Source organism: Lactuca serriola, chromosome 2, assembly GCF_051521515.1.
Source record: "Lactuca serriola cultivar US96UC23 chromosome 2, Lser_US96UC23_V15, whole genome shotgun sequence".
Taxonomy (NCBI): domain Eukaryota; kingdom Viridiplantae; phylum Streptophyta; class Magnoliopsida; order Asterales; family Asteraceae; genus Lactuca; species Lactuca serriola.
The window spans coordinates 93,594,866-93,608,644 of NC_136409.1; positions in this window are offsets into that span (position 1 = coordinate 93,594,866).

Consider the following 13,779-nt stretch of genomic DNA (forward strand, 5'->3'; position numbering starts at 1 on the left):
AAACATCAACATAATAGAAGATATAAGAAGAATCTCTCTGAAAGGAAGCAGTTTTGGAAATCCAAAAACCCTAATTATGTTCACTCAGACAAATCTTCACACTCTGCAGAAGACTCAAAATTAAAGTATAACTCTACTCCTTGCGCTCAATGCCATTCTTGCTGTCAAGCGAAACGAAAAAGTAGTTTCAGCTCCCAAAATGGAAGCAAACGAAACCAAAGGAGTGGTTTCAGTTCTCCATCTTCAGACGAAAAGAACCGAAAGCTAGGTTTCACGTCCAAAACTTATCCCTCTCATTCAATGCAAAATCCAAAAGTGGATATAAAGGGAAAAGTGAAACTATTCTCGGTAGATGAAAAGAAGACAAAGCAAACAACTACTAACTCTAGGAAAGAGAACCAAAAGGTTGTGAACAATAAGAACGTAATTCCAAAGTCTAAGCTTAGCGAAACAAAAGCTAACAAAATCAAAGTTTTCACAATCAAAAGAAAAGATGAAACCACCTTAATAAAACAAACTTTTTTTTGTTAATTCTTCTCTTACTATTTCCTGTTCTGTAAAAGACTCACAAGGACCCAAGGAACTTTGGGTTCCTAAATCTGCTTAATTCTTGCAGGTTATTCATGACGAGCAGTTCAATGATGAATGGTATATTGATAGTGGCTGGTCACTTCACATGACAGGGAGAAGGGAAGAGCTAACGGAGTTTTGTGCTCTGAAGGATGGTGGATGTGTCAAGTATGGCAACAATTCTTTTGGAAAAATAAAAGGCTACGGAATGATCACAAATGGAGATTTATCAATCAAAAAGGTTGCATATGTAGAAGGCTTGCAACACAATCTAATCAGTGTTTTGCATCTAGTGGTGGGAACAAGACTGAAGGTTTCGTTCGATGATGAAGGGTCAGAACTAATATAAAAGAAGACCAAGAATGTGTTGGATAAGGTGTCTAAGTCCATAACTATTTCGGGCTTGTACTTGACCCGACCCGGCATGGTCCATTTGGGTTGCATGGCACCATGCAATTGGATAGACTAAATGAGAGAAATAACACTTGGAGATTATTAATATATTATAAGTTCTAATATATTAATAATATTATAAAATTGGTTGATCAAAGAATTAATTTGGAATTAATTAAGTGATCAAAGGATAACTAATTAAATATATGGGTTGATTATGTAAATCATCCATATCTTGTATAGTGGGCTAAGAGGCTCCATGGATTATCAAGTTGGGTTCTACCCATAGGATGCTCCATGGATGCTCCATGGGAGTTACAAACCCATGGGTCATGGAAATGAAGAGTCATGACACATTAGGGTTTACATGGTGTAACCCTAGATGTGCCAACACTATATAAGAGTCCCATTCTCCACAAAATTGGCTACACAAGGCAACACAAGTTGAACACTAAGAAACTAGAGGGCTTGGCCGATTTTAAGAAGTGTGTGTTATCTCAAGAGTCTTTCCAAGAGCATTTGGTGTTGTGTGAAGCATTTGAGGCATCACACTTGGGGTGCTAGGCTCACAAGGTTTCAAGGAACACAATCAACAACAAGGTAAGTTATTCTATCTATGATTCAAGTTAAAATTGTTCCCCATATATGCTAGATAGGAATATAACCTTGGAATTCAACTTTGCATGATAATTAGACAAACATAGATCCAAGGTTATTAGGGTTGCATGTACACTTAGGAAGTGTTAGAATGCTCAAAACTCATCAGTGGTATCAGAGCCAGGTTTGTTTGTTTGTTATTTGTGCTTAAAAGTTGAAGAAAGTCGAAAATTCTGCTGTCTGACTGATGGACTCGGCGAGTCCATGGGGAGGACTCGTCGAGTTCATGTGTATCTTCAACCTACTCGGCGAGTAGGTTTATGCACTCGGCGAGTAGGGTCGACAGAGTGCAGAATTTCGACTTGAGTTGCTGGAAATGGATTAGAATCATTACCCTAAAATGTTTTGGTACTTGAAAACTTATTTTAGAAGGTGTAATGTCTTTTCTAACTCATTTACAACAACTAGTAATCAAAATTACAAAGATTAAATGTGATTTTGATTCTTGAAAGTGTTCATATTCATATTCTTGTTCTTATGATGTTTAGATGATCATAGGAATTATTTGTAACCTATGTGGTAGATTAATTCATGATCATAATGTGTTTTAATGGAGTCCATAACTTGTCCTCAAGTTATGGAAAACCAAAAGTCTCTTGGATTAAAAACCATTAAAAGAACACAAGAGTTAGGAAAAATGAAAAGTCCTCATTTTATTACTCTATTAAACTCATAAGTTACAAGAAATGAAAAGTTTTGAAAGTTTACAAAACTTGCCCTCAAGTTTTGGAACAAGTAAAGTTAAGTTAAAACTTTAGTTCCAACCCCTAGAATTTTAAAAGTTAAAATTCAACCCTTATACTTATATTATTATGATTTAATAATTATATATATATATGTATAAGAACAAAGTCGTCTTACCGCTAGTACGCCTCATTCACGAAGCCGGTCTATAAGGTGGGTATAAGGTTGTTGCCTATAAAATGGTGACTTAATGGGTGTCCACTCTCACCCACCGCTTGCTTGATCGGTGGAGGGTCGTTAGCCGAACGGGTAAGACAAGGACTTATTAATTCTCATTCAAAGTATGATGAATATTATAAAGTAACTAAATGTTTTATTAAATTCCCAATCTTAGTTACTTTAGGAAAAATGTGAATAAGGTGCTATTCCATGAAATTACACTTTACACTTTGATTAAGTCGTTGGTGGAGCGCGTGTGGTTAACCGGCACACTAACTTGGACTTAACAAGATAGGTAAAGGGTGACTTAGGGTTTATTATAGTATCGATGGAGCGTGTGTGGTTAACCGGCACATCGATTGAGTGATAAACTTTAAGGGTACCAAGTGATTTGCATGGTTACTTCACACCTCGTTTTGTGATCCTCGGTATCCCAGTCACAAAACTTGGAGGGCACACTCGAGATTGAAACATGCCTTTGAAAAGTTCATTGAATCTTAAAGAATCTAGGAATTTCTAAGAACCATTCAAAAACCTAATACTAAAATATTGCGGTTTTCGTGGTGGAAATTGGTGAATCGTCATTCACCTACCTTTCAAATATGATATAGCTTAGATTACGGCATACCTCTTCTAAGTTATATTATATTGTGATTGGATCCTAGCCTTAATATTACATTTGGGTGTTTTATTAAGGACTCTCTTATATCTAAACTAATTTTGTCCTCCTTCCTTCAGATGTCTTTCAACAATGCTTCTGGCTCTAATCCTAATGGCTCCTTTACCCTTATGAACTTGTGTGGGAAAGTCACCTTTGATGGATCCAACTTCAATGAGTGGATCAGAAACATCAGGATGATTACCCGCTACGAGGACAAAGAATATGTCCTTGACAAGGAGCTTAAGGAGATTGATGAGTCCACTGCAACTCCTCAGGAGATCGCTGAATTTCGGGCACATGAAAGGGATGCTACGAAAGTGGCTTGCATCATGACGGCCACGATGACAGCGGAACTCCAAAAGTCTTATGAGGATTTCTACCCTCATGACATGCACCAAGATTTGATGGAAAGATACCATCAAAGTGCAAGACAAGAGAGGTATGAAATCATCTGCTCCATGATAACAACCATGATGAAGGACGGGGAATCCGTCACGAGCCACATGCAGAAAATGCAAAGGTATGTGGATCGTTTGCTGAAGCTTAATGTGAACTTCCCGGAGGATCTTGCAATAGATATTATTTTGCATTCCTTATCATCGTGCTATGATCAATTCCGCATGACATATCACATGAACAAGGAAGAAGTCACCCTCATCAAACTTCAGGGACTTCTCAAGACCGCAGAATCAGGTCTTAAGGGGAAGTCGGTTGCTATCACTCCTACTCAAAACTCTACTCCGGTTTTGGCAATTGGGAAGAATCGATGGAGGAAGAGAAAGAGATCTTCGAAGGGTACCAAGGCTCGGACCCTTGATGGCTCTTCTTCAAGTGGAACCAAGAAAGGTTTCATTACTCCTTCTTTTGACCCAAAAGAGGCTGAATGCTTCTATTGCCATGAAAAAGCTCATTGGAAGCGGAACTGCCCAAAATACCAGCAAGATGTGAAGGATGGGAAAGTTAAACCCAACCATGCAGGTATTTACACTATCATTTCTAATAACTCACCCCATTCTAATTCTTGGGTCCTTGATACCGGGTGTGGTATTCACATTTGTTGTGACTTGCAGGGACTAAGAAGAAGTGAGGATGTGGAGCAAGGAAGGATAAACTTGATCATGGGGAATAGGAAAGCTATACCTGTTACCAAGATTGGAGTTTATACTTTATCGCTAAGTAGCGGGTTTAGTTTAGATTTGAATAAGTGTTGTTATTCGCCAGGAATGGCAAGAAATATTATTTCCTTCCATGCTTTGTACAAACAAGGGTTTACCTTTTCATTTAATAATGAAGTTGGTTCTATTAATGCTTTCTTTAATAATATTCTTTATTTTAAAGCATTACCTTGTGTATGAAGCTGTATCTGTTGTTGATAACTTAGGAAATAATGTTTTGTGTATTGATTCTACTAATAATAACTTGGATAAAGCATCATTATGGCATTGTCGTCTTGGACATATAAGCAAGAAGCGCATAGGCCAACTCCAGAAGGATGGAGTCTTGGAGTCGTTTGACCTAAAGTCAGATGATAGTTGCGAATCATGCTTACTTGGAAAAATGACAAAGTCACCCTTCACAGGTTCGTGTGAGAGGGGTGAAGGTTTGTTGGACCTTATACACACGGATGTGTGTGGACCATTCAAACATGCCACAAGGGATGCTAATCGTTATTATTTGACTTTTACTGATGATTATAGTAGATATGGATATGTCTACTTGATCAAGCATAAGTCAGAGACTTTCGAGAGGTTTAAGGAATTTAAACAGGAAGTCGAGAATCAATTGGGCAGGAACATTAAGATGCTTCGATCCGATCGTGGTGGTGAGTATCTTAGTTCAGAGTTCCTCGACTATCTAAGGGAATGTGGGATAGTCTCACAATTGACACCTCCCAGGACACCACAGTTGAATGGTGTGGCTGAGAGGCGTAATCGAACCTTGCTAGATATGGTTCGTTCCATGATGAGTCGAGCTACGCTACCAATCTCATTCTGGGGGTATGCCTTGGAGACTGCCGCCCATATTCTTAATCTAGTCCCTACAAAGAAAGTTGCCAAAACTCCTCACGAGATGTGGACTGGTAAAGTACCTAAACTAGACCACATCAAGATTTGGGGTTGCGAGGCTTTCGTGAGACGCGAGACTCATGATAAGCTCGAACCTCGAAGCGAGAGGTGTATTTTCATCGGTTACCCACAGCGATCCTTTGGTTACCTCTTCTACAGACCTAGTGACAATGTGGTCTTTGTAGCAAGAAGAGGTGTCTTTCGAGAAAGAGAGTTTATAAGCCAAGGAGACAGTGGGAGGCAAATTGATCTTGAAGAAATTCAAGAATCAAGCGGTGAAGGAACTTCAAACTCTAGCCCTCAACTTGAGGAGGAAACTCCTGTTGAGCCAATTGACAAATCTGTACCTCTGAGACGTTCCACGAGAGTTAGGAGTGCACCTGAGCATTACTATGGATTCCATATTACTGCAGAAGGTGAGACACTTATTAGTGATGAAACACTAGTAAGTCAAGATGACCCTAACAGCTACGAGGAAGCCATGGCAGGCCCCAAGTCTGCTAAATGGAAAGAGGCTATGGATAGTGAGATACAATCCATGTATGACAATCAAGTTTGGAACTTGGTTGAAACTGTACCAGGTCGTAAGACAGTAGGGTGCAAATGGGTCTTCAAGAAGAAGACCGACATGGATGGTAAAGTACACACTTATAAGGCTAGACTGGTTGCAAAGGGCTTCTCTCAAATTCCTGGAGTGGACTATGATGAGACCTTTTCTCCGGTAGCCAAGATTAAGTCTATTCGGGTTCTGTTAGCCATAGCTGCATTTCATGACTATGAAATATGGCAGATGGATGTCAATACCGCTTTCCTTAATGGAAAGTTGGCTGAAGATGTTTACATGAGTCAGCCAGAGGGTTTTGTCAGCAACGAGTACCCTAATAGAGTGTGTAAGCTTGAGAAATCCATTTATGGATTGAAGCAAGCACCTCGCAGATGGAATCTTTGCTTTAATGAAAAGGTCAAGGAATTTGGCTTTTCTAGGAGTGAAGATGAATCTTGTGTGTATGTCAAGGCTAGTGGGAGTATAGTTAGCTTTTTGGTATTGTATGTGGATGACATACTACTCATAGGAAACGACATTCCAACCCTGCAGGAAGTAAAGTCCTGGCTTGGGAAGTGTTTCGCTATGAAGGACCTTGGTGAAGCTGCCTATATTCTAGGGATAAGAATCTTGAGAGATCGGAGTAAAAGACTAATTGGACTTAGTCAGAGTACCTACTTGGATAAGGTGCTGAAGAGATTCAGCATGCAGGATTCCAAGAAAGGAGAGTTACCCATCCAGAGTAACACCAGATTGAGTAAGACACAAAGCCCTAGCACTGAGGCTGAGATAGCAGAAATGAGTCGAACACCTTACGCTTCGGCTGTAGGATCGATCATGTATGCTATGACGTGTACTCGACCCGATGTAGCTTTTGCCTTGAGCATGGTTAGCAGGTATCAGGCGAACCCTGGCAAGGCACACTGGACTGCGGTAAAGAATATCCTCAAGTACCTACGAAGGACTAAGGACTGGGTCCTTACCCTCGGTGGGAGTGATGACTTGAGAGTTGTTGGGTATAGTGATGCTAGCTTCCAGACTAATAGGGATAATTTCCGCTCTCAGTCGGGCTGGGTCTTTACCCTAAACGGAGGAGCAATTTCTTGGAAGAGTTCCAAGCAAGAGACAGTGGCAGATTCTACTTGTGAATCAGAGTATATTGCAGCTAGTGAAGCAGCAAAGGAGGCGATATGGCTGAAGAACTTCATTGGAGACCTTGGAGTTGTACCAGCTATTAAAGAGCCAGTGGAAATTTTCTGTGATAGTGAAAGTGTTGTTGCCTTAGCCAAGGAACCAAGGGATCACGGGAGATCCAGACACATCGACAGAAAATACCATTTCATCAGACATCGGATAGAAGAAGGACTCCTCGTGGCAAAGAGGGTATCATCGGATGAGAACCCAGCAGATCCCCTCACGAAGGGACTGAGTAGGGTTAAGCATCTTCAGCATGCTCGGAGCATAGGGCTGAAGGATGATATAAGTTTTAGTAGCTAGATAACCCGGAAATTTGTAAAGTGTAATTGACATTTGATGATGAATAAAAGGTGTTTTATTTATGAGTAAAGTGTTGCTATCTCTTGTCAATCGTTTACTATATTTCTTTTGCATGTTTTGACTTCCAGAATAATTTTGTTTGGTATAACATATTATTCAAACCTCCACAGTCGGTCATATGTTGGAAGTAGATATGAATCAAGACTGTCATGTTTGGGTGTAGAGGTCTTGGACAAGGCTACAACAATCATGAGTGCTCATAAGTTCTGAGCATTGGACACAACCCACGCTCACTGGAATCACTTCATGGAATTTTATCTCGAGTGATCGTGAGACGGTAATATCATATAAGTCTTCAAACCTAGAGATATGATTTGTTACTTACAAGTTGGTTATGCATTGACTGTACGAAACCGCATTGGTAACTCGATGTTATAAAACGTACTTTTGTGTGTAATTTAATAAGTGGTAGAACAAACATATGAGTCGAAGTTTATCTGTTCCTTCTTGGATTAGAAGCTGGTATCTGGGCCCCTCGATGATTTTGTTTTGACCCATGTACCGGGCCCGGTCAGAACTAAGTTGATGTGTTCAATTAAGTTCTATGTCAAACAAATCGGAAATCGGGAAACAAATGCTGGACAATAAGCAAGACATGTTCCATGTATTTGTCCGGCTGATATCTAGAACAGAGGATTATATGATCACTTATCTTAAATGGCGTATCATTATCTTCTCAGTTCCGAGAGACCTTGAAAGAGCTACGATTGCCGGTCGGTTCCTGAAGTACTAGAGATATAGTTATTAGACTTATCCAAGTGGGAGACTGTTGGATAAGGTGTCTAAGTCCATAACTATTTCGGGCTTGTACTTGACCCGACCCGGCATGGTCCATTTGGGTTGCATGGCACCATGCAATTGGATAGACTAAATGAGAGAAATAACACTTGGAGATTATTAATATATTATAAGTTCTAATATATTAATAATATTATTTAATTAGTTGATCAAAGAATTAATTTGGAATTAATTAAGTGATCAAAGGATAACTAATTAAATATATGGGTTGATTATGTAAATCATCCATATCTTGTATAGTGGGCTAAGAGGCTCCATCGATTATCAAGTTGGGTTCTACCCATAGGATGCTCCATGGATGCTCCATGGGAGTTACAAACCCATGGGTCATGGAAATGAAGAGTCATGACACATTAGGGTTTACATGGTGTAACCCTAGATGTGCCAACACTATATAAGAGTCCCATTCTCCACAAAATTGGCTACACAAGGCAACACAAGTTGAACACTAAGAAACTAGAGGGCTTGGCCGATTTTGAGAAGTGTGTGTTATCTCAAGAGTCTTTCCAAGAGCATTTGGTGTTGTGTGAAGCATTTGAGGCATCACACTTGGGGTGCTAGGCTCACAAGGTTTCAAGGAACACAATCAACAACAAGGTAAGTTATTCTATCTATGATTCAAGTTAAAATTGTTCCCCATATATGCTAGATAGGAATATAACCTTGGAATTCAACTTTGCATGATAATTAGACAAACATAGATCCAAGGTTATTAGGGTTGCATGTACACTTAGGAAGTGTTAGAATGCTCAAAACTCATCAGAATGTTCTACTAAAATCCCAAAGAAAAGGCGAAATGTATCCATTAAACCTTAAGCTAATACGATGGAAGCCATCTATATGTCTACTAACGAAAGCACATTTTGACGAAAGTTAGCTATGACACCGAAGGCTCTCGCACCTCAACTTCAAAGACATCAACAAGCTAGTTCTTGGTGATCATGTGCGAGGACTTCCACTTCTCAAGTTTGACAAGGAACACTTGTGTGCCGCCTGTGAAATGGGAAAGCAAAGTAGAAAAAGTCATCCAACGATCGTGAACATGAAATTTATAGAACCTTTGGAACATCTACACATCGACCTTTGCGGTCCTTCTGCTATTGAAAGCTTTGGTGGTAGTAAGTATATACTAGTAATTGTTGATGACTTTTCACATTTCACTTGGGTGTTCTTTCTTCGACAGAAATCAGATGCAACTCCAAGGCTCAAGGATTTTATCAAAGAAATTGAAGTTCAACTGCGAAAGCTGGTTTGCAACGTTCGCAGTGACAATGGGATTGAATTCAAAAACCAAGCGTTTGACGAATTTCTTGCAGAAAAGGGAGTATCACACAATTTCTCAGCTCCTTATACTCCACAGCAAAATGGGGTCGTTAAAAGGCGAAATCGCTCGTTGTGTGAAGCAGCCCGAACCATGCTCAGTTTCGCTTCATTGCCCTTGTATTTCTGGGCTGATGCTATTGTTGCCGCTTGCTACACCCAGAACCGGTCTTTTCTCAACAAGCGATTCACAATAACTCCTTATGAAATTCTAAACAACCGCAAGCCTAACGTCAAGTTTTTCCATGTGTTCAGTTCAAGATGCTTCATCTTCAATTCTAAAGAGAACCGAAACAAGTTTGATGTGAAGGCAGATGAAGGAATCTTTCTTGGGTATTCGCTACTATCAAAAGCATACAGGGTTCTAAACAAACGCTCCAAGAAAATCGAAGAAACATATTATGTGTCGTTTGATGATAACTATGTGAAAAAGCTCACATCCAGCAAAGAACCAATGGATTAAATCTTTCCTCAAACTGGTAAAGTTTTGTTGGATTAATGTCTAAGTCCATAACTATAATTGGTAAGACTTGACCCGACCCGGCATGGTCCATTTGGGTTGCATGGCATCATGCATTTGGATAGACTATAATGAGAGAAATAAGACACTTATGGTTATTAATATATTATAAGTTCTAGTATATTAATAATAAGAATAATAAGATTATTTAATTAGTATTGATCAAGAATTAATCTAGGATTAATTAAGTGATCAAAATAAGACTAGTTAAATATATGGGTTGATTGTGCAAATCATCCATACTTATATAGTGGGCTAATGCTCCATGGATTATCTAGTTGGGCTAAAACCCATATGATGCTCCATGGTGTATTTGTACCCATGGATCATGGAAATGAAAGGCCATGACAATTAGGGTTTACATGGTGCAACCCTAATGATAACCTCTGGCTCTGAATCTGTACCAGAGTCATCTCCCTCATCCAATTCTATCGGCTCTTCGTCTTCTTCGGGATCTTCTTCGATCCATCCTCCGTTACCTTGGTTGGGGTAGTAGGGGTCATTGGGGTGATGGAATCCAGCCATTTAGTCTGTACGAGAATAGGGTTAAGAATTTACTATAAGCTAGAGCACATGAAATTTACCCTTAAGTTTAATAGTTGATGACAACACAAAAACTCCCTTAGTATTATGTAATGATGTGCTTTTGGTAAGTTTTAAAATTGTTGTCCACTGCAGACACTCCTTGGCACATGTTAGTCGACTCTCGGAAAAATATAGTTGATCAGGCTATATTCTTCCCAGTTCCGATTACATGTCCCAAGGCGTACCTGTACTGCACAAATTATTTATAATACTTCTAAAATTTTCTGATATGAAACTGTTATTAGTATGAAATGAGTGCATGCTTACTTTACAAAAACTAAATAAATTTAATTTCAAAAGTATGACTCTTCTCAGAGTGTTTTTTGCCCAGTTGAGTTTATAGTTGTATACCAAAAATGGTTTTGATATACTTAATTCACTATAAACGATGCTCTGCTACCAATCTGTCACACCCCCAAACCAGAACGGCGGAAACGTTCGGGGGCGGAGGACGTCATATTCAGTATCATAACAGTTCATAGAAAGGAAAGTACACACCACCATACATATATAAAGGTTTTAAAAATGTTTACATCGTTGTATTCATTACATGTTCAAAAGATAAATGCATAAACATCTTTCAAAAGAAATAATTAACGCCAACGCGTTAATCCCCAAAAGTTGATTTCCAAACCTGCTTAACGGTTCCCTGAGAATACAAGTTATTTCAAAGAAAAAGTGTCAACAATTAAGTTGGTGAGTTCATAAGTGATTTAGAAACATTGAATGCCATTCCAAAATGAGTGTATATTTTCCAAGAAAATCCCTTATTTCCTTATATTTTCCAAGAAAATCCCTTATTTCCTTATAAAAGTATGAAATGCATGAGAATATATGTATTGAATAATATAGATAGTTGAATCAAGAAAATCCCTTATTTTCCTAATAGTTGTTTGGTTTGTATAAATCTAGTGCATGCAAAGTATGACAAGAGTTTTCACATAGTAGAACTAAATCACAAGTGATTCATTTGATAAAAACGAGTAAAGTGAAATTTTATGAAATACACGATAATAACCGTATGTTTACTTGTATTCGCCCTCCTAAAAGAGTATATATATATATATATATATATATATATATATATATATATATATATAAAGAAAAACATTTAAAACGTATTTAACGTGTGTTTGTAGGGGTATGAACTCACTTGAAACTTTGAAGATAGCGAGATGGAAAACCGGGCAGAGTTTCGTCTCAGGAAACGGATTTTTCTCGGGATTCTCGGGAATCTCGGGAGAAAAATCGACCTTCGGGACTTGAGCAAAATGATCAGGGCTTCGGGGTAGTGCGGGCACGGAAAACGAGGAAAAATGCAAGAAAATAGAGAGAGAATGAGTAAAATTTCCGGAAACCCTCGCATCCCTTTTATAGGGGCTGAGAGGCGTCGGTACGCGGGGCGTACGGGCGTACGCAGCGCGTACCCGTGTGTCATGCATGAGCGAGTCCTTGACTGCCCCGGAGCTCGGATGGGACGGATCCGCATAGGCTCGCATAGGGGCGACGTGGACGGACCGAGACCAAGGCTCTCGCGTACGCGGGGCGTACGAGGCTACGCAGTGCGTAACCCGGATGAGGATGCTGACTCCTCCTTCGGATATTACTAGAATTTTGATTTAAATTTATTTATAATTTATTTAATAAACTTCAAAAAATCATATCTTCTTCATACGAACTCCGTTTTCGATGGTCTTTATATCCACGCGTAGGTGAGACTATGCTCTATAACTTTCGTTTAGACTCCGTTGGCAAATGATGAAATTATTTTTATTATTTATTTATTAAAATGACGTGATTAAGGAATTTCTTTAAAAATTCATAACTTCTTTATATGACGTCGGTTTTTGCCAGACTTTTTACCGCTGAAATACCATTGTCGAGACCTTCGATTCTCGTTTAGGTCATTCCGGCCAAAAGTCGCTCGATCTCCGATTCGAGTTTTTAGCTGTCTGCTGCTAAGCCGAACTTGGAAAAATCCTAACTTCAATATACGAAGCCGGATTTGAGCATTCTTTTTACGTACGATCCCGGTTTAATGATATTAAACATAGTAGGAATTTAAATAGATACTTTTTGGTCATTTTATTATCAAAGTTCATTTTATTAACTCCAAGGTGGTTACAATACATGACTTTTTAGGTTATTACAAAGAGTTGAAATATCGGGTTGTTACAGTTAGTTAGGAAAATGTGAATAAGGTGCTAATCCATGAAATTACACTTTGCACTTTGTTTAAGTCAGTTAGTGGAGCGTGTGTGGTTAACTGGCACACTAACTTGTGTTTAACAAGGTAGGCAAAGGGTAACTTAATGTTTATCATATTATCGATGGAGCGTGTGTGGTTAACCGGCACATCGATTGAGGGGTAAACACTTAAGAGTACCTAGTAGTTTGCATGGGTACTTCACACCTTGTTTTGTGATCCTCGGCATCCCAGTCACAAAACCTGAAGGGCACACTCGAGATTGAAACATGCCATTGAAAAGTTCAATGAATCTCAAAAGATCTAGGAGTTTCAAATCCAATTAAAACCTAATAATACATTTTGTTTATCTTGGTGGAAATTGGTGAATCGTCATTCACCTACCTTCAAAATATTTTATAGCTTGGATTACGGCATCCCTCTTCTAAGTTATAAAATTGTTTGTTGGGTCCTAGCCTTAATATTTCATATTGGGTGTCATATTAAGGAGTTAAGATCAACTATCTTGAATATCTCCCAAAAGATGTTTGGTTTAGACATTTATGATCTTCCCAAATCTCTTGAAACAAACTTTCCTAAATGAAGATGATGTCCCATGGAAATCATACTTCTTTCACCTCCTGCAATTATTCTCCCTAACCTACAAGTTCTTGAAAAGTTTAAGGTCACTCAAGCCCTATTGGCAAGTAAAGGTCTATGTGTGGTCATATCTTGGAGATTTTGTCACATATTGACAAGCCGGGAGAGTTGGGTGTCAAAGTCTTGATAAAGTTGGTGGTTCAATCACTTTCTAAGTCACATTGTGAGCTCCTTTGGGAGTCCTATGAACCAGACTATGACAAGAACCTTAATGATCTTATCTATTTGCTAAGATCAACTTCCTAAAACTTTATGGACATTGAAAATAATGACATGGGATCGGCCATAGTCAGCTCGGTTGAGAAAATGGTAAAGAGAGAGGCTAAGTCTGAGATAGTCTCATTATCAAGGGTCCATTGC